The 22,596-nt window shown below is 43.0% G+C and overlaps 2 pseudogenes; one reads left to right on the plus strand and one right to left on the minus strand.

The window, feature by feature from the left end:
* Nucleotides 1–7,297: 7,297 nt before the first annotated feature.
* On the plus strand, nucleotides 7,298–12,761 carry LOC146361650 (uncharacterized; annotated as a pseudogene).
* A 1,531-nt stretch (nucleotides 12,762–14,292) lies between these two features.
* Nucleotides 14,293–17,350, minus strand: LOC146361651 (uncharacterized; annotated as a pseudogene).
* Between the last annotated feature and the right edge of the window lie 5,246 nt (nucleotides 17,351–22,596).

Consider the following 22,596-nt stretch of genomic DNA (forward strand, 5'->3'; position numbering starts at 1 on the left):
AATGAGACCCACACTATCTGTGGTGCTTTTGTCTCTTGATTTAAGCCTTAAAACTGAAGCATGACCATCCGAATGTCTGACTGATGTCGGTTTATGGTAAATTTAAAGACAATTTAGACCACAGTAATTGTTTCAGACTGGAAGATTTCTTCACTCAAAGTGAGACTCGTCTTGCAAGTTTGCTGAACATTATGGGCACTTGTGATAACTGCAGGACAATAGGGAATTATTTATGCTCAGTTTAATTTGTTATTAATCATTTAATAACAAATGCTTTGTATAGTGTCTCTTAGATAAATTGACAGAATTTTTTTTTAAAGATTTCTGAAAGATGGAGGCTCAGTGTGAACCTTTTTGTCATCACTATCTTGGTGGCGTGACAAGTGAGAGGCAGATCAGGACTGAAAAATAAAGGACAAGCGCAAGATTATACAATAGTAAGTAGGTAATCATGCGTTAGACCCATATTAAAGTGTTATCTGTCTCTTTGACTCTAACAAAGCCAGTGTTGAAGCTAGCAATTGAGAAAATTACCTCATCAGAGATCAAAGGAGCAGCAAGACTAGTTTCCCATAGATGTCAATACAAGCAGAGTTGTTCGCTAGAGGAAAAAGAAAAAGATTTGGACTTGTAAGTGCATAAAGTACATTCGGATGGTACATATACACTGCATTACAATCTATGTTATAATTATGCATGTGTCTGATTCCTGGCATATATTACATTTACTCCAGTTTGGGCCATAATCCACATCCTCTTGGGTGCAGTCATATTTTGCAGCCATATGTTGTCATCTGTTTCAGCTCCCAAATGGGGAGTATAAAACAGTAGATAAGGCCCAACAGTTCACTGCATTGGGTTACAGGGGGAAAGGGAGCAGTGAACCGAGGGTAGCGACCTGTGAATTGTGATGTTGCTTCTGTTGCCCATAGCTTCAGGTGCATGAATAAACTCAACAAATATAACAGTAAATCAACAGTAATAGTAGTTTACAGGTGTTTTTTTTTCCTGTGTGTGCATTTGTTTGTGTGTGTGTGTGTTCAAGCTTTAAAGGACATACCTGCAGGGCAGTGTAGAGGGAGCTAACTGCTGCTATGTATGTTTTCTTACTGTAGTAAAGGTTGCCATCGTGCAGTAATAAACATAGCCTTTGGTCAATTGGAGGCAGAAAGCTCAGATTAGGTGCATGGCTTTGATCGCTTTATTTATGGGAAGGAAGAAGCGATAACATGGAAAAGGAGGGAAACCTGGCAGGAGGAAGAGGAAGTAAAAAGAGCAAGTACGAGAAGTCACAAGGTTAGTCCTCCTGGGAGTGTGTTCTGTTTGTTTCTCTCCATTGTGATTCTTTACATCATCTTTCTCCTCAGTCTTTACATCCTTTTTTCTTGGCTAATGTCAAGATGCCGATTTGACCTTTTAACCTCTCATTCTTTGCTCTGTTTCCATAGGAGTGGTGGCTGTTGTTGGATGGGACATATGCATCTCTGGTTTTGTTGTCCTTTTGCTGCATCTCATTTTTCTTTCTTTCTTCTTTTTGGTTATTAATTTATTAATTTTTGTGCAGTGATCACTCATGAAGCTGCAGGGATACACATTCAATTATGAAACCTTCCACCAAGTCACAGTATTTATATGCAACTAACTGGCAACAGCAAAAAGAATAACACACAAACAAGTTGATACGATACTGTATATGCAAGATAGATATAGTCAGTATGATGTTACCTAGTAGGTAGTGACTTGAGTGTTTTAGCCCTTCCTATAAAGTCAATTCTGTTTATCTGAACGTTGTGTTTTCTGTAGAAGAAACATTTTATTATTCATCCAAGTGACCTCTTCAGTCTCAGCTTACTGCAGGTTTCTCCAACCTTGTAAACAAAACACCATGCTTCAGTGCGAAACTACGACGCGCAGCATCGTAACCTGTTATGTTGTAAACTGTTGGATGTGCTTGGGGGAAAAAGGCTATTTTATAGCATGAAATAATGCTGATTGCATCTTGCTGACATCTGCTCTGTCAGCTGATTTATAAAGTGTTCTACTTGCAGCTAGCAAACAAATGCATTGTTCTTTCCACTTATGTAAAGACTATAACTCCACCAGCTGTAAAGGTCAAAACTGTTGTGCCACACATGAGTAAGCAGCAAAGAGCCTAAGGTAAGAATATATAGCAATTTAAAACACTTGAAATTATGAAAGGTAGTACCTTCAGAGTAAGATATAGGGTTTAGGGTATTTTATTATACTAACGTCTGTGTCACGGCCAGGCGGATCAGCTGCACGCTGATCAGCCCTCTGTTTCTCTCTCTTCCTCTTCTCTCTCGCCGGGGCGGAACTCACTGTGGGTTCACGCCCTTGGCCCACGCCCTCGGGAAATGAGACACCTGGGTCTCATTAAGGGGAGCAGCATTTAAGCCAGGAGGTGACTGCTGTTCGTCGCTGGATCGTTGTCTACCACGCAGCTTCCTGGATTTTCCCCCGTGTGATTCCCGTGTGGCAGTGTCGGAGTGTGAGCCTGTGATCGTGTGAGTGGATATTCTGAAGAACGTGTGCTTTCCCCTGGACTTCCCTGGAGACCCCTTCTCCCCCCACTCAGCTGTATATAACACCCCCCCGCACATTCTTGTATATACACCTGGTGACTTGTAAATAAACCCTTCTTGTGAGCATCAGAACCGGAGTCCTGCGCTTGAGTCCTCCTCCAAACCGTAACAGTCTGTGCCCCATGCTGTCTTGCCTGTCTATACAATGTCGTTTTTGAGTTTTGTTTTTTAATGTGTATTTATTGTATAGACTCTTCGTGTTATTGAGTCTTATTTTGTGTTTTACAAGCATAACTATGGACAGACATTGCAAACTAGCTTAGACGATAAATGCTTTGATGTGTGGCATGGTTCATGTACTGTAAGAATTCCATCATTCCTTTCTTTTTATCTTTCCTGACTGATTTTTTTTCTAGTTGTGCTTTTGTCTTTGTCACTACTGGTATCATTAGATGATATCTGTGGCCCACACGTGTTGCACAGGTAGTCCAGCACCTCCAAGATGGCTTATCCACATGTGCTCTCACAAGGTTTTTTGTTTCCCAGCACAGAGGAGATAACAGAAGATGAGCAGTTACATGACAGGGTCATAGAGGGTCCAGCGTCAGCTCATCGGTATGATTGGTATTTACTTGTTTGTGTGAGGAGGAACGAGAGGAGCAACAGCAGAACCCTTCAAAAGGACCTCCACTGGGCTAATCATGTGCATCATTCTGACTTGCAGGTGACATGTGCTCATAGCCCACCAACATGCAGGTGTTTTTCAGGATGTTTTGTTTGCTAGTTTTTTTGTTTTGTTTTCAGTTGGGCATGTCTGAGGATTAGGGGTGGGTTTTGATTATCGATTTATCGATTAAAATCAATTCTAGCTTGGATAACGTAATATCAATTCATTAAAATCCTGAATCGATTTTTAAATATAAATTTATTTTGCCCGAAATGCCAGAATCTCAGTTTAAACCTCATAAAATTTTGACAACCACCAAATGGCTAAAACAGTAAATGAGAGCAGGTACACGGATTCTGTACAAAGACATAAACACAAAGCGCGCACCCGAGGCATCAGAATCAGTGAGCTGTCGCATTTCTCACGCTGTCGGAGCTGAAAGCCGACAGCTCACTGATTTTCAATGCGTCGGCGGGTCCACTCTTTGTGTTTACGTCTTTTTTTGCGCTAGATTCTGAAGCTGCAGGTTTGATCTCTCTCCAAACAATACTGACTGAACCAGCAGCAAAGGAAGATCCAAACTACGCTTCACTTTTCACTTCACATAAACATCGTCATGAATTCCCTCTTGCTGTTTCGCTGCCACCACGATAAAGTCACACTTCATGCACAGCTCTCTCTCTCTCAAGTACAGTTTCCCATCCAAAAATCTCTGTTTTCTGCATTATTCGCTTGCTTATTACGCACCTGTCTACCGTTGTTTACAGCGCTACCAGCAGCTGTTTTTTTTTTAACTTGCTTCCGACAAGAAAGCCTCATTTCTGCTGTTCAATACTGAACAAAATTAATTTTTTTAAAATTATGCAAAACTGCAAAATTCTTAGCTGTGTCTCTAATAAAACCTCTGTAACTTTGCTCTGCTTCACTTCAGCAGCATCAGGTAATGTTCATATGTTGATTAATGGTTTTCTTTCGTTTTTGTTCTACTGCACAATATTTTTAAGGTCATCTGCTGTTAAATCCCAGGCCAGGAAAATCTTCATGTTTTTCTGTGTTTTATCCTCAGTTACTTTGACACAAAGGAATCTGCTGTGATGCTTACACTTTTGATAAAGTCTCACAAGTGTGAGCTTTTTTTTATAGATATAAAAATATGGAAATGTACTGATGCATGATCAGAATTTAATATTTCTGACTGTCTGAGGCAAAATTTCCCGATTCAAATCAAATTGCATCAAATCATGGATCGAATCGATTCGGGACATTGTGAATCGGAATTGAATCGATTCTAGAAATCAGTGACGATACCCAGCCCTACTGAGGATATTGCACAGCTGATTCTGAGTTGGGCTTCCACTGCTGCCTCTGAATACTTTCTTGGATCTTGTTTTCTGGATTTTGTGCCATTCTAAGCATGAGGAAGAAACAAAGAAATCTTAATTAACAACAGTAACTTATTTAACTGGGGATAATTAACTGTGTTTTGCACCTTTTTTCCTTGTTACCTGTTTGATGTTTTGTTTTTGCTTTTGGCTTAAACCAAACTTTTTACATCATTCCCCACATGGCAGGAAGAAATATTTTCACGACCCATCTAAACAAAACAATGACAGAAAAGCTTAGCTCCAACTCTATTTAGATAATAAACTCATTCACAATTAATCCTTAATTTGTTTTAAACAAACAACTTTCAGACAACTATTTGTAACTTTTGTCACTAGACTGCTTTATTAGTCTGCACCACTTTTCAAAAAAGCCACAAGTTAAACAGAATGTGAACATTGCCAAGCATGGAAAAATAAAGTTCATACTTAGTCTTATAAAAAAAAGAAATCCAGAAACTTGTGAACAGAGATGAAAAATATATAATTTAGTGAGAGTTTAATACTATTCACTATTAGTGGCTGCAGTGTGCCTCTTTTTGACTGCGGAGGTGTGGCGGGGCGTGGTCTGTGGCTCACCTGAGCAACATCCCCAATTGCCGGCTTAAACCAGAATGAAGTGGGTCCTGTTGTTGTTGTTGATGTGTGTCGGCTGTAGCTGAAAAGCTGCAGCCATGTGTGTAAGTCGACAGCCGCAATAAAGAAGTGTAGACCTGACCACATGTTGGCACTTTTCAGTACACTTCTTTATTGCAGCTGTTGACTTACACACGCGGCCGCAGCGGATGCGCATATTATCAACACAACTGCCTTTGTTCCGCCATAAAAGTGATTCCGATGTTAAACATTTGCTTCGCATGACTTTTTTTGCAAGGTAACTTGCGCCCCACCTGTCAGAACTCTGCGCCCGACCAGTGGGGCTGGCCACACCCTTTGAGAACCACTGGCTTAAAGTATTAAAGAACCTCAGGAATGTACAATTAAGTGAAACTACCAAAAGAAAAAGATCCCTAATGCCATTTAAAGAACTCAAGATTCTTTCAATACTTTTAAGACTAGGGTTAAACATTTCCTTTGTGATAAAGATATAGTTGGTGTCAGCTCTGGTGTGTGTTAGTGTTGGATCAGGTGACCCTGAACCAGCCCTTAGTAATGCTGCTATAGCCTTTGGCTACGTCCACACGTACACGGGTATTTTTGAAAACGCTTTTTCTATGCGTTTGCACCTTTCGTCCACACATAAACGGCGTTTTTGGTCACTGAAAACTGAGATTTTTAAAAACTCCTGCCAGGGTGGAGATTTTCGAAAACTCAGTTGTGGCATTTACGTGTGTACGAGGAAAACAGAGATTTAGTCAAGCAACATTAAAGGTGTGCGCCACGTTATTGTTTACATGAGATAGACCCTGTGCATGAGAAAATGCTAACTAGTAATGTGTTGGTCGCGAACGAAATGGCTCTTGGAGCCGGCTCCTTATCGCGAGCTGTGGGTTTGTTTGTTTTTTTTTTTTCTTTCTCTCACCCTCTCTCTCTCGCACTTTTTTTGCGCTTCACTCCACACGCGAGGCTTGTGCTTGCGCTGGGAAGAGGGCGGAGGGGTGGTAGTTACACTCGCTGTAGCACAGGAACAGAGCAGGAGGGAGAGACAGAGAAAGAGAGCCAGGGACAACAACGTCACATTAGAAAGGTATAGTAATCATCCACAACTATTTTCAGTTGCAGATGATAAAGGATTCAGAAAGTTTATTCATGCAGGTCCATATGACAGAGAATGTGCATCTTCTTTTTGTTTTATATTTTAATTTATATTTAATTGTGTTGTGGTTTGCAGTGTTTTGTGTTGTTTCACTTTAAATTTGTTTAAAAGGAAAAAGCTGAAAATTTAAATAGTTGAAAGTTGAAATATAAATAGTTGTTTTTTGTATTATATGATTTATTTATTACATTTTATGTGGAGTGAATAAATAAAAGTATATTTACGGTGGCCCCAAGAGACAAAGCACGTACAAACTTCAAAACACGTCCGAACTCTGAAGCACGTACAAACTCCAAGACACGTAAAAACTCAGACGCACGTAAAAACTCCAAAACACGTACAAAAGACAACAGAAGTTCTCCAGGATGCTAGGCGCAGTGTTGAGCTTTTGTTACCAAGTGGCTACACAAGCCAGCAAGTACCAACGACCGGATTTGGTGTGTGGTAGTAACAGGTAACTGAAATTTTTTTAAATTATTTGAATATATATGAGTGCTTGTGTATAAATACACAAACCATACACATGTGCTTTCAATTGTGTAATTTGAGTGATCTAGGTAGCTCTGTTTTGGAAGTTCAGTTAACGCTAGAAATGTGTTTTGGAGTTTGTACGTGCTTTGTCTCTAGGGGCCACCGCATATATTTATATATAAACATATATAAATAAAACCACTTTTTTTTTTTACATTAGTATTTCCTTTTGTGCATAATTTTATATTGTTGTTAATAATAAATTAACTAAAGCAACAAAACAACCTAAAGAGCCGGTTGGGAGCTGAAAGAGCCGGCTCTTTTTAGTGAGCCGAGCCGAAAGAGCCGGTTCTCTAAAAAGAGCCGGAAATCCCATCACTAATGCTAACTTCCTCTTTTAAGACCGGATGTAGTGTTGTACATTTCCGGTAGCTTTATTTTGCGGTCAATCGCTACTGCAAAGATGGACTCCAAAATCATGTCCAAAATACGGAAACGGAAAGATCGCTTTAAATTACAAAGCGCAGAAGGTGGGAACGCTCACCATTGCTGTGTCCCGCTGTGTACTGCTGGGGGAGATTTAACAGGATGTTAAGTTTTCACTCCTTTCCCAAAGATCTTGAATTGCGCGCACAATGGCTGATAATCCATGGCTGAAATCAGAAGGGACGGCTTCACAGTTACGACCAGCTCTAGAATGTGTTGTTGGCATCTTGAGACTTTAGAGATCTTTGTGTCTTCCCCTGGGAAGCGTTGTCTTCAGCCGAAAGTTGTTCCCTCCTGTAATGTTCGAACTCTTATTTTGAAATCACCGGAAATAGACAGGTACGCCGGTTGTGTGTTCATGTGCTAGCTTAGCAGTTTACAGTGTGTGGATACGTTCTTCCATATCTACGGAATAAAAAGAACCTGTATGACGGCTCCGAGGCGATTTCTTCATAAGCAGTGAAGACACAACATGGTGTCAGAGTGAGTAACTCCTCAGCGGACCCACTCGAAAAAAAACAAATATATAAATTTAAAAAAAGGAAGAAAATGGAAGCCTACGGTGTACCAGCCCCGAGAATGGACTGGGACTCGTCCAACCTACCCGACGCCTGGCGCCGCTTCAAACAGCATGTGGAGCTAATGTTTTCTGGACCACTCAAAGACAAGTCAGAGGAACAAAAGTGCAGCTTCCTACTTTTGTGGATCAGAGACAAAGGACGAGATATAAGTAATACGTGGAACCTAACAGAAGACGAAGCTAAGGTGCTACAAACGTATTACAACGGCTTCACAACGTACCTCACGCCGAAAGCTAACCCTATATTCGCCAGATACAAATTCCACGAAAAAACACAAGACAGCGGTGAGTCTTTTGAGCACTTCGTCACAGAGCTAAAACTCCTTGTTAAAGACTGTGATTATGAAAAAAGTGAAGAAATGGTAAGAGACAGAATAGTGTTTGGAACCAACTCTCCTCACGTCAGAGAGAAGCTACTTAGCCAAGGACGGACTCTTACGCTAGAGAAAGCTATAGACATAGCCCGTTCCTATGAGCTAGCACAGTCACAGCTAAAAGCTATGACTAACGACAACCATGAAGTGCATGCCATACGTCGCAAAGGCGCAAAGCCACAAAACTTACCACGAACCAGCAAACCAAGTGAAAGTTTCAGACACCAAAACAAAGCCTGCATGGCATGTGGGAGGAATCACGACAAACGAACTGATTGCCCAGCCAAAGGAAAGCAGTGTCTGAAATGCAATAAATTCAACCACTTTGCAAAAGTATGCAGATCTAAGAGCAACGTGGAAAGAAAAACAGGACACAGAGAGGTGCACACTGTACTAGAGGCTAACGATTCAGAGCCAGAGCTGTTCATAGACAGCATAGCTGCAGAGGATAATGGAGACAGTCCGTTTGCAGACATACTACTGGGACCAAATAAGATAAAACTCACCTTCAAGTTGGACACTGGAGCACAAGCGAACATCATACCAGCCAACACTTTCCAAATGCTACAAACTCCACTCAGGGAGGACAAGGACAAACTGTTTGGCTATGGGGGCCACCCACTCAAAGTCAACGGACACTGTGAGTTGATTAGCAGATACAAAGACCGAAAATCAGAACAGACGTTTCATGGTGTTGACTGCACCGGCCCACCAATATTAGGCTTCAGAGCATGCAAAGCCCTCGGACTCATTAAGGTTGTGTACGCAGTAACGGAGAGCATGGAAGCAGGGCAGCCCACCAAAGCACCAGACATCATGAGCGAATACTCTGATGTTTTCAAAGGCATTGGGGAATTCCAAGGTGAGTGCAGTTTCACCGTGGACCCGACTGTCGCACCAGTCGTGTGCCCACCAAGAAGAGTGCCTTTTGCCCTCAGAGATCGGGTCAAATCGAGCTGGACAATATGGAAAGAGACAAGATTATCCAAAAAGTCACAGAGCCCACCAAATGGGTCAATGCTCTGGTAATCTGTGAGAACCCGAAAAGACCCAAACTCCGGCTGTGCCTGGACCCAAGACCTCTAAATAAAGCCATAATGAGACCACACTATCCACTCCCCACTCTTGAGGATGTGACACACAAGCTTACAGGTGCAAACTTTTTCAGCATCCTCGACGCACGTTCCGGCTATTGGGCCATCAGGCTAAGTGAAGAGTCATCCTTTTTGACTACTTTCAACACAATCTTCGGCAGATACCGCTTCCTCAGACTCCCCTTTGGCATCGTGTCTGCTCAAGATGAGTTCCAGAGGAGGATTGACGAGACATATGAAGGCCTGGAAGGTGTGGCAGGCATCGTTGACGACATCATTGTGTTCGGAAAAACAAAAGAGGAACACGACAAGAACCTCAAAGCCATGCTCAACCGCACAAGAGAGAAAGGTTTAAAACTCAATCCAGAAAAGTGCCACATCTGTGTTACAGAGTTGAGTTTTTTCGGACATAAGCTCACAACCAACGGGCTGAAACCAGACCCACTCAAGGTAAAAGCTATCAAAAACATGAAACCTCCAGAAAATGCTGCAGAGCTGGAAACAATCCTTGGCATGGTGAATTATCTCGCCAGATTTGCCCCAAACCTGGCAGAAATGAGCGCACCACTCAGACTGCTGCTGCGCCAAGACATGCCGTTCAAATGGGAAGAAGAACACGCGCGTGCTTTCCAGCAAATCAAAGACACCCTTACTGCCGAACCAGGGCCAGTGCTTGCATATTTCAACCCTCAAAAGGAAGTAACTCTACAAGTAGACGCATCTAAAAATGGACTAGGTGCAACAGTCATGCAAGAAGGAAGGCCGGTCACATACGCTTCAAAACTGCTTAACAAAACAGAGCAAAACTACGCTCAAATAGAGAAAGAACTCTACGCCATCCTCTATGGCTGTAAAAGATTTCATGACTACATCTACGGACGTCATATTACAGTTGAGTCGGATCACAAGCCACTGGAAAGTATACTACGCAAACCGCTAGCCTTGGCACCGCCTCGACTACAACGTATGCTGCTTGCTCTTCAGAAGTACAGCATAACACTTGTCCACAGGCCTGGAAAAGAGATCCCAGTAGCAGACACGCTATCAAGAAAGTCAATAGACGACAGTGACAGCTCACTAAGTGAGGAAATGGAAACACAAGTGCACACAATCATCCGGACAGCACCAGTGAGCACAGAGAAACCGGAATGCATTAAAACTGCCACAGCCCAAGACAAACAACTCTCCACCCTCAAACGCATCATCCGGTCAGGCTGGCCAGAGACACGCAAAAAGTGCCCAGAACTTGTCAGTGAGTACTGGAACCATCGTGATGAAATCACTGAGGCAGATGGACTTCTCCTGAAAGGTGAAAGAATAATAATTCCGCACTCACTGAAAAAAGACATGCTGCAACGAATACACACTGGACATTTTGGAGTCGAAAAGAGCAAACACAGGGCACGAGACATAATGTTCTGGCCAGGCATGAGCAAACAGATTGAACAGACAGTTATGAAATGTGACATCTGCCAAACGCATCGCAGCTCGAACCAAAAAGAGCCCATGCTGTCTCAAGAAATCCCAGAGAACCCATGGCAAACTGTGGGGACCGATTTGTTCTCATGGAACTCTGAAAACTACATTGTCATTTGTGACTATTTAAGCAGATACTTTGAACTCGAGCGCCTGCCAAACATCACCACAGCAGCTGTGATTCACAAGATGAAAGCCACATTCTCCAGACATGGCATTCCGAAGAAAGTCATAAGCGACAACGGACCATGTTACAGCTCACAAGAGTTCAGACGTTTTGCAGAGCACTGGGGATTCCAGCATATTACATCAAGCCCACGTTACCCCCAGAGCAACGGCTTAGCTGAAAAGACTGTCCAAACTGCAAAACGTATTCTGACAAAAGCAAAACAGGACAAGATGGATCCCTACTTGAGCTTGCTGGAGTACAGGAACACACCTGTTGATGGCCTTAAATCCCCAGCCCAAATCCTCATGAGCCGTAGATTGCGCTCCATTTTGCCCTCAACAACTACACAGCTCCGCCCTCAGGTCACCCCACAAAGCCTTGTGCAAGAAAGACGGGAGGAATGTCAACTCCGTCAGAAAAGACATTATGACACATCCGCCCGACCCCTGCCGACACCGCAGGCTGGCGCACTAATACGCTACCAACAAGAAGATGGGACATGGCAGCCAGCCACTATTGTCAAACCAGCAGAGACCCCACGCAGCTATCACATTAAAACAGGTGATGGTCAACTCCTGAGACGCAATCGCCGACACTTCATCAGCGCCCAGGACACCTCGCCATGCACTCCCACACAAACTGGCGTTTGTGATGACACGCAAACCACTCAAGACATTGTTCCAGAGACCAGGTCTCCCCACCACATTCCAACTACAATGACTGAACCCTGCCCTCGCACCAGATTCGGCCGTGCCATCAAGCCAAGGCAGGTCCTTGATTTGTAACCCCCCCCCCCCCCAAAAAAAAAAAAAAAAAGGACAAAGAAAAAAGAGACACTTATGCAGCAGAAACTAAAAAGAGTGTTGAAATGTTTGGAAACTTAAGAAGTGTTGAAATGTTTAAAAAAAAAAAAAAAAAAAAAAATGTTTAGAATACACATACAGCAGCATAGCATATTGAAACTTAGAAGTATATTGTTTACATCTTATTATAGTCTCACTACCAAGGAAGCGTTTTGTTTGTTAAAGGGAGATGTAATGTTCGAACTCTTATTTTGAAATCACCGGAAGTAGACAGGTACGCCGGTTGTGTGTTCATGTGCTAGCTTAGCAGTTTACAGTGTGTGGATACGTTCTTCCATATCTACGGAATAAAAAGAACCTGTATGACGGCTCCGAGGCGATTTCTTCATAAGCAGTGAAGACACAACACCTCCTTATTCCACTGGCATAATTTTTTTGGAAAAGACAGAGTGACCCGGAGTTTGGGAGCGCCGCCCTCGACCTGTTAATATCGTGGCTGTGGCAACCGAGGATTACAACACAGAGGATGAAAACAATGTGTCTGATATATCCATCGCTGGTTGTGCTGATCCTGCTCCAGCCTCCATCCCCCTGATTGAAGACCACGACTCAGGCAACAGCTTGAGTCTTATCACTTGACTCAGGGATTTGGACTGCACCGATTTGCCACATCACCTGATGACATTCGGTACTATACAAGGTAAGAAATTCTGAAGTTTTCAGCTAGTGACCCATGGTCTTATAACATTACCACACAAATGTGCATTTTAACATGAGGCTGAAGTTGGTTTTCGTTTCTAGCCCTCATCACTTTAACAATATTAATGTTACTTACCTCCAATCTGTATTACATTGGCCAGTAGAACGTTGTAATGTCATCTGAAAGTCAGCAATAGCTGCAGAAAAAACTATAATACCATCCACCATTTAAATGCAGATTTCTGTCATATGAGCATTTGATGGCCTTTTGGAATCTAATCCAAGAGGCAACAAGCAGGATGGTGAGGGTCACCAGTGGTCAGAAGAGCCTTTCCACCAGCACATCCACCGAGAGCCCTGTAAACAGACCAACTAAGTTCTACAAAATGACTAACTGCTTGGTCTGTGTGGGTTGCATGTTTTTGCTGGTGACTGACCAGCCTTTTTGTCCAAGCACGCTCAAATGTCAGATGTGGATGTCCTTAGAACCCAGTCCATTGCACATCTGAGGGTCCACGTGGAGAGGCTGATCAGGAGGGTTAAAGAAAACAAACTTTTTGACACTGTCATCCCTCTCTCCATTTCTGGAAGTATAAACCAAATTTTTACTGTTGCATGTCTCCTCACAAATTATCAATACGGGCCCCTGGTCAAAAAATGGGTGGTTGATTAAAAGCTTGAAATGTGTGTTGTGTAGTCTATTTTGTAGTATGTGGGAGAAGTAGCCAGTGTTGGGAGAACACTTTGCAATTGTATTTAGTTACTGAATACTGAATTCTTGCCGTTAAATGTATTTTGTAGCATATTTCATTACTTTGTTTAATCAGAGTACTGTATTCTGAATAGACTTTTAGAATATTGTTATTATTCTAAATTCATGTATTTAGTTACTCCCCAACAATGGAAGTGTGAAATTTTGTTACTTAAGTAAAACTGATGAACAGCTAACACACCCCCTTTTCCTGGTTAAAGTTCAATAATAAATCACTGGATGTTTTACTGTTACTCTGCAAATAAAACTGCCTTACTTTAACCGCATTGTCTATTGCTCTATTCTGTGTTGACTGCAATAGATTTTGTAAAGACGCTAAATACTGTTTCCCTGGAATTCTGAAAGAAAAACACACATAGCTTTCAAATTACCAACTGTATTTGACATACTTTGAGTTTCATAACAGTAAACATATCAAAGTTTTTCCACAAAAAAAAAAACATGGTTTGAACACTATGACTGCCGATATTAATACTAACACAAAACTAGTCTGTGTGAACTCTTCACCAAACCTACTTTTACCAACAGCTTTCTATTTTGATCAAAACACCACGACAGGCAAATAATACAATGGCCCTTGCCCACCATGTAAGTTTATGACATTAAAGTCAAGAATGACAAGCTACCCATTTATGATACTGCAAGGTATTTGTCCATGTACACGTGAAAATAGAACATATCTACCTTACGCTTCATTGTCTCCATCAAACCCTCACCCCTCTGTATTCTTTGTATGAAAACATCTTCTTGAGTGGAGACTACAAAATCGCACCAACTCATACCTGTAGTTAACAGCTGGCCCTGAACTTGCCAATAATAGACATGTTTTGGTTTAAGCTGCAATGTCTCACTGATGACCTTGAGGTAAGGTGCATCTACATAACTTTTAATGTTTGGACATTTCATTTCTACTAGGCCAAACTGAGGTTGCTCCAGGGGGTCAAAAATGACACCATCTTGTGATGCACCAATCCATGGTGCATCTGGCTGCACCACAAATCCACATTTGTAGTGGTTCACTCATTTTATCTGACAGCATTCCCAGATCGCATCTGCCTCTAACTCTAAACCCTTCCTCATAGGGCCTGTCTGGTGAGTACCTTTTAAGATGCGTTCAGCCTGCAGCTCTTCAGCGGGCTTGCCCACATGACAGATCTCTCTAAAACGAGATGCAGTCACTCGTGGTCTCCGTACATTATACCAATCGGCGCACTCACTCTGCTCTCACGTAGCACATTCAATGCTCTGGAACATTTCCTGGGTCACCTCCAGACTTTTCATGTGCAGCTGTTGCTTCCTGGAACAGACAGACATGTACTCTGATGGTTTCAGTCTGTAGTCTTGCAGTGGCAATGATGGAGGAGGTGGAGCATTATAGAGGGTCTGCGCTTTCTCTTTGGCTGGTTGCTTATAAGAAAGTGGACTTCCTTTTTGCACCTTGCCGAACAGTGACTCCAAAAGTGGGGTATCGTCACTTATTCCCATGCTACAGATCATAGGCCGGTCAGCATCAGAGAAAGTTTGGTACACTTCAGATATCTGCAGAACAGAGAGGTCAGGAAGTTCCCCGTAAAGGCCTTTGTACAGTTTGCTCCTGGATGTTAAAGAAAACACACACACACACACATACCCACATTTTAAATTTAGCGGGAAATCTACTACAATTACAGGTACAACGATAGCAATATTTTTTTTATACAAATGAACATTATGACTAATGATTAGAGGTGTGAAATTCGAAAGACACCAGCTGAATGATATGTAACAAAAAAGGATAATTTTAAACAGATTTTCAGTTTTCAGATTAGAATTCAAATAGATGATGTCATAGTGCCACTGGGGGGCAAGAGATAGATTTTCTTATTCATTACATTTGCCATGGCATATCAAAACTTTAAATTTATAAATGCTGAAACCAGTCATTTTTATTAGTTGCTATGCCCTATAACTCACTATATTACCACTAGAATCTGCCTTTTAACACTAATAAGTTGGCCCCCATTCTGTATTAAATATTATGGCCCCATCCAATGTTGTGATATTATCTGAAACCCCATCAGTAGCAAGCACTTACCAAACTCCCTCTGTGGTCTTTCTTGTTTTGGGTTTGAGTACAGCTTAACATCAGGGGAACAACTTAGACAACTGCGAATAGTGCGCAGATTGAAACAGAAGAGCAACACAATGGTTGCACAACGCTTTTCCAGCCTTACATGTGCGAGAGAAGTTCAGCAGTTGCACAGGCTGCAAATTTTTTAGGACCACCTACAAAGTACAATATTTCAATGCATTTAATATCATCAATTAATATCCTTAGAAAGTATTATCCATTTCTAAAGAAAGCATGTTTGCCCAATGCACTTATTTCTGAACACCTCCCTGATATGACAGCCTGACATGATCCTAGCAACAATATCAATAGCCTACAACCTATTACATTAATGCATTATATACACTGAACACAACAACTTCATGATCATTCACTGAGTTTGTGAGATTTCTCTGTTTTCTTCATAGACCTGAAGCACTCAGCCCTGACCACCACCTCTCCTGGGCCCTGATCTTTGTCAGACAATGCAGAAAAATAATTTTAGTAAAGTTAGTAATAGAATAAAAGTAACACAAAATTATCTGCCTTTCCAGGAATTTTTTTTTTTTTCCAGAAGTACTTAAGGTTTTGTGAGGGTACAAAACCCTGTTTAGTCTTTCCCTCCCAGGCTTCTAGACTTCTGATTGGCCAACATTTCATTTTTAGCGTTTACATGTGGACGGAGATATTTTTTCAAAACGGCACGTGTGGACGGGATTTTTTTAAAAAAAACTAACATGGAAAATCTCTGTTTTCAAAAAAACCCGTGTATGTGTCGACATTGCCTTAGACTGCTACAAGACTCAACGTGATACATTACCATGCACCTTGATACACTGTTTACATACCACTGCAGCATGTCATTAAATTATGTCCTCTCTCTCTCTTAGGCTGTGGTTTGTTCTGTCTCCCTATGCTCTTTTCCTTTTCTCTTCTCTTTCCCCTCACCTCCCATCCGCCAACAACAAACGGCTGTTGCCCCTCGCTGTGCCCAGTTCTCCCAGAGGCAAGGGCGTAGATTTGGTTGTGGCATTGGTGGGGACGGATAATTCAACCACCGAACCCAGACATGGACTACTGGTGCCCCACACAACAACTCAATGTCCACTATGTGAAGGAGCCAAACACATGCCTTCTCCTCTCGTTAACTGAGATAAACTGCTGGCATATTTGTTGTACATCTACACTGTCCAGTCTCTCCTGGTGGACATGACATACAGCAGCATTGTTCAATCTCATTTGAGTCATTGTTGACCTTAGCCATGTTTTTAATCTTCTGAGGGCACTGAAGCTTCTTTCAGCTTCAGCCGAGGATACTGGGATGACTAAAAGCAGCCTGACAAGGCTTTCAACTTGATCAAACAGACCCCTCACCTCCACCAGCATTCCCCTAATGATAGTAGACACTTCTGTACTGGATGTAAAGGTATATTTGGATCTGAACATGGCTAGCTGAACCTTTAGACTCTGTCTGTTAATTTCTGGGTAACGATCAATAATGCCATCCACCTCTCCAGTGAGCAGAATTTCCTCCAGTTTCTGCAAGACACCTAGATCTGGCTGGTTGAACCTCTCCTGAAACTGAACATCAACACTATCCAGCACTTTGTAAAACTCTGCTCTGTAATGCTCTTCAGGTGACTTGGGAGTGTGCTGGCTAGCCCCGCCAGCATATCGTTTTGGTGGCCATCTCTGGTGAGGAATCTGAATGGGCTCAATACCAAGGGAGTTCACCATTTTCGCTGCTTTGTCAAACATCTGATGGAATCTTTCTTCATTTCTTTTCAACTGTAGAGTGGATCTGACACACTCTATTGAGCATCTCATTCCTGCAATGGTTGCAGTCCGTTTTTGCAGGGACTTGTTCAGACATTCTAGCTCCTCAATAACTTCCAATGCCATAAGAAGTCCAAGCACTGTTCTGCCCTTTTCAAACCTCTCATGCAATCCATTTGCCCTAGCACTTGTGCTAGATCCAGCTGCTGCCATCTCCTCTAAACTAGTCAAAATACTGTCATACTGAGATAGCACTGCTTTGATAGCAGTTCCCCCTACAGTCCACCTGGTTGGGCAGAGAGGTCTGAGTGATACTGATGGTCCCTCTGAATCTGCTGCAACTGCTGAAAACATAGCTTTGAATCTTCCAGACTGTTTGCATAATGACCCCAGATCATGTACCCACTCTAAAGCATCACGTATTACAGAACTAGCCTGACATGCAGCCTGTGTAATTAAGTTCAGGCAGTGAGGCCCACAATGCACGTACAATGCCAGTGGCTGTTGTTTCTTCACTTCTGCCTGAGCACCTGAATAAGCTCCTGACATGTTCGGAGCACCATCATAGGTCTGACCTCTTAAACATGACATTGGCAAATTCAGCCTCAAAAGCACATCCACAGCTGTTCTAGCTATCTCCACTCCATTAGTTCCTGAAACCTCATATAAGCCTACAAAAACCTCATGTGGAACCAGGTCCTCATCCACATATCTAAAACATATGGACTGTTGCTCTCTTCCTGTGATATCTTGAGTACCATCTATAATGATAGAGAACTGCAGGACAGATAGAGACTGGATAGTTTGTGCAATATTTCTGACAATGCAGTTTCCAAACAACTGCAAAATCTAATTTTGCACTGGTGGAGCGGTATAGTCATGACAACAGGTCAGCCAGTCAGAAAGACAGACATCGTCTTTGGCTTTATATTTTAAGTGTTGAAAGAGGTTACCCTCTTCCTTGCCATGTCCTCGCAGTGCCAAACCCTGTCTGATAAGAAACTGCATTGAACCCACAATGCTTTGTAAGCAGTGTCTGACATTTTGCTGTTGTTTTGACCAGGCAGTTGATAGTTGTGAATTTATTGGAGCTGCTTCTTGAGCGCTAGCTGTGACTGCATGGTGATGGGATTGAGAATTTTGATGCCTTTCAAATCTTTCAAGAGCATTCTTCCAGTTAGTAAACCCCTTTGATGAGAATGCAGGGTCTGCCTTTTTTGATATAATACTTTACTGAACAGTATATGTTTTCACACAGTAAAAACAAAGAATTCCCTTCACTGCATGGCTAGCCATGGATACTCTTTGTACCACCTCTCTTGAAAATGGAGGACCCTACTGGACAATGTTTGAACTGGGATGCATTTAGGGTTAGGCTGGTTTGGCTTATTGTCCAAAATATCTTCACATGTACTCTGTTCTTCATTGTTGTGACCTTCACTGCCACTCTCCCTGTCGCTCTCCTGTCGCTCTCCCTGTTGCTTGCTACAGGTGTACTGGTTTCCTTAGAAAAAGACCACATCATACTGTGGTATAATCTGTTTGTGTATAACCGGTTTTATTGTGAAAGGGGTTCTAAAACAGGAAGTGGACAATAAAGGTCGGAGTTTGAGTGCTCTACAAGGTGTCGCTTGAATCCTTGCCTAAAACCACGACATGGTGTCAGAAGCGGGATTGCAGTAAGAGCCTTGTCATCGGGGAGTGACAGCAAGCGGCTTTGGGAGCGGTAAAGAGTTTTTTTCTCCAGACGATAAGATGTCGGACGAAGAAGCGGGAGCTAGCGCAACAGCTACACAGCCTCGCACGTCACCGCCCCACCAGCAAGCTAACGGCGGCTATAATGCTAATGCCAACTTACCCCCGAATGCCACATTCACCATCCAGCCTCCCGAGCTGTTTGATTTCTCAAAGCCACAGCAATGGGAAAAGTGGATAAGGAGGTTTGAAAGATTTCGACTTGCAAGAAACCTGCACCTTAGCTCAGAGGCTAACCAGGTAAACACACTCATCTACTGCATGGGGGATGAAGCAGATGATATCCTCCGAGGGCAAGCTTTATCGGACATACAAAGGCAGCAGTACCAAGCAGTAAGAGACACTTTGGATACGTACTTTGTTCCCAGGAAAAACATTATCTATGAGAGAGCCCGCTTTAATCAAAGAACACAGCAAGCTAATGAGACTGTTGACTCGTTTGTCACCGCACTTTATGCTTTAGCTGAAAACTGCAGTTATGGTGCACTGCACGATGAGTTAATAAGAGATCGCCTCGTCGTGGGTCTGAGGGACATCAGCTTAGCGGAGAGACTTCAAATGGACAAAGATTTGACGTTGGAGAAAGCGGTTAATCAGGCCCGGCAGTCTGAAGTCATCAAAAAACAACAGACAGACATCAGAGGAGAAAATAAGATGGAAATAGATGCTGTGACAGCGAAGCACAGGGAACAAAAGCATTCAACATTCAAACCCCGAAGAGAACGTAAATGCACAACAAAGGACAAAACACCAAATGGGAGATCATGCTACAGGTGTGGGAAAACCCCTGCGCATGGTAAAGGACAATGCCCAGCAAAAGATGCAACATGTCACTCATGTGGTAAAAGAGGACACTTCAGTAAAGTGTGTAAATCTGTTAAATCTGTGCATGTGATAGAAACAGAGAAAAGTGATGATACACCCGTGTTTCTTGGTTCTGCAGACGCAGGTTCAGATCCTTGGTATGCAGACCTTACTATCAGAAACCACAAAGTTAGATTTAAGATAGACACAGGAGCTGACATCTCTGTTATCCCAGCCCAGATGTATTACTGCATAAACCAAAATGAGACAGAGTTATGTAAACCAGATAGACCATTGTTTGGTCCAGGTGGTACTCCACTTGATGTGTTGGGTATGAGCAGTGAAACAATTTGCAAAGGTGAACAGGGGATACAGGAAAATGTGTACATTATCAAAGATTTGCACATAGCTCTGTTAAGCAGGCCAGCAAGTGTCAAGCTGAACCTTGTGTGTAGAGCTGACAGTATTGACATGAATGTGTTGAATGAGAACTACCCAAAGCTGTGCCAGGGATTAGGTTTAATGCAACAACCTTATACGATTAAGTTGAAACCCAATGCTGTGCCTTTTTCCCTGGCCACACCAAGACGGGTCCCCATCCCTTTGTTAGGAAAGGTGAAACGGGAACTGGAAAGAATGGAGTCCATGGGAGTAATCAGCAGAGTTGAAGAACCAACGGAATGGTGTGCAGGTATGGTCCCAGTGCCAACAAAAAACGACTCTGTGCGTATTTGTGTTGACCTCACTCACCTCAATGAAGCAGTGTGCAGAGAAAAGTACATCCTGCCTTCGGTTGAACAGACACTTGGATCCCTGGCGGGAGCAAAAGTCTTCAGTAAGTTAGACGCAAACAGAGGCTTCTGGCAGGTTCCATTGTCACCAGAGTCAGCACACTACACAACGTTCATTACACCCTTTGGGCGCTTCCACTTTAACAGACTTCCCTCTGGAATAGCGTCAGCCCCAGAACATTTTCAGCGTAGAATGTCAGTGATCCTTAATGGGCTGCCAGGTGTGGTTTGTCACATGGATGACATCCTGATTTGGGGACAGGATCAGCAGGAGCACAACGCCAGACTGCACACAGTGCTCAATAAACTGCAAGAGGCCGGTGTCACACTAAACCTGGAGAAATGTGACCTGAGCAAACAGGAAGTGAAGTTCCTCGGTCATGTTTTGTCTGCGGAGGGAGTACAGCCAGACCCAGACAAAATTAGAGCGATCACAGCAATGAAAGAGCCATCAAACGTCAGTGAAGTGCGCAGCTTTCTCGGGATGGTTAACCAATTAGGCAAATTCATCCCAGGACTGGCCGAAAAAGACAAACCCCTAAGAGACCTGCTCTCGAAGAAAAATCAGTGGGTTTGGAGCTGCGCACAGCAAAAAGCGTTCAATCAGCTAAAAGGCGATCTGACGTCAACTCCCATTCTTGCACTCTATGACCCAAACAAAGAGTTAAAACTGTCTGCAGATGCTTCCTCCTATGGACTGGGAGCAGTCCTATTTCAAAAAGAGGGAGAGCAATGGAGACCTGTTGCATATGCGTCTCGTTCTTTAACGGAAACAGAACAGAGGTATGCACAGGTGGAGAAGGAGGCGCTTGGACTAACATGGGGTTGTGAAAGATTCAAAGATTTTCTCATCGGGAGACACTTCTCCTTAGAGACTGACCACAAGCCACTCGTCAGCCTGCTAGGACAGCAAGCTCTAACCGAGCTTCCACCCAGAATCCAACGGTTCCGCCTAAGGCTCATGAGGTACAGTTACACCATCTCACACACTCCAGGCAAAGCACTCCTCACAGCAGATGCACTGTCACGTGCACCCGTTAACCAAGACCCTGATTCTAAGGCTACAGCTGAACTACTGGATGACACACATATATATGTGGATGAAATAGTCAAATGCATGCCTGCTACCTCGACATACATCACACAGTTAAAGGAACAGCTTAAAACCGACAGCATATGCTCAGATGTCATGGCTTTTTGTCAGAGCAGCTGGCCAGAATACAGCCATCTCACAGGCCCAATTAAAGCATATTGGCCACTCAGAGACACCTTAACGGTACACGACAATCTGCTACTGAAAGGCACCAGACTAGTGATCCCTACTGCTATGCGCCACTCTGTCCTCTTTGCCCTACATGAGGGACATCAGGGAATGTCTAGATGCAGAGAGAGAGCCAGGGAGACAGTATGGTGGCCTGGTCTGAGTGGGCAAATAAATGAACTTGTGAAAAACTGCACCATATGCATCAAAGAGCGTACCAACCCAGTGCAACCTTTAATGCCAAGCCAACTCCCTGAGAGACCATGGCAAAAAGTTGGAGCAGACCTTTTTACGTTTAACAACAGCAACTATGTGCTTCTGGTGGACTACTACTCTAAATTTGTGGAAATAGCCAAACTTACTCCCACAAGATCGGAGGATGTTATAGTGCATCTAAAATCAATCTTTTCCAGACATGGGATTCCAGAGTTTCTCTACAGTGACAATGGACCTCAGTTTTCAAGCCAACAGTTCAAAGACTTTGCAGCAGCTTATGGGTTCAGGCATGTAACAAGCAGTCCAAGATTTGCACAAAGCAATGGTGAGGCTGAGCGTCATGTCCAAACTGTGAAAAGTCTGCTAAAGAAAGAAAAAGACCCATATCTTGCACTTCTAGCTTACAGAGCAACCCCATTGGCTAATGGATGTAGCCCTGCACAACTACTAATGGGACGAAGACTGCGCACGTCAGTTCCCCAGCTTCCTTCTTTGCTCAATCCCAGCCTGCCCAACAAGGCTACAGTGTTGACAAAAGCGAGAGAGAGAGTGATGAAGGACAGTGTTGCGTACAACAGGAGACATCGTGTGACAGAACTTCCTCCACTCTCACCGGGACAACCAGTGTGGAT

The sequence above is a fragment of the Perissodus microlepis genome, chromosome 23 (genome assembly GCF_051167445.1).
Source record: "Perissodus microlepis isolate ML-2025 ecotype Zambia chromosome 23, ASM5116744v1, whole genome shotgun sequence".
Taxonomy (NCBI): Eukaryota; Metazoa; Chordata; class Actinopteri; order Cichliformes; family Cichlidae; genus Perissodus; species Perissodus microlepis.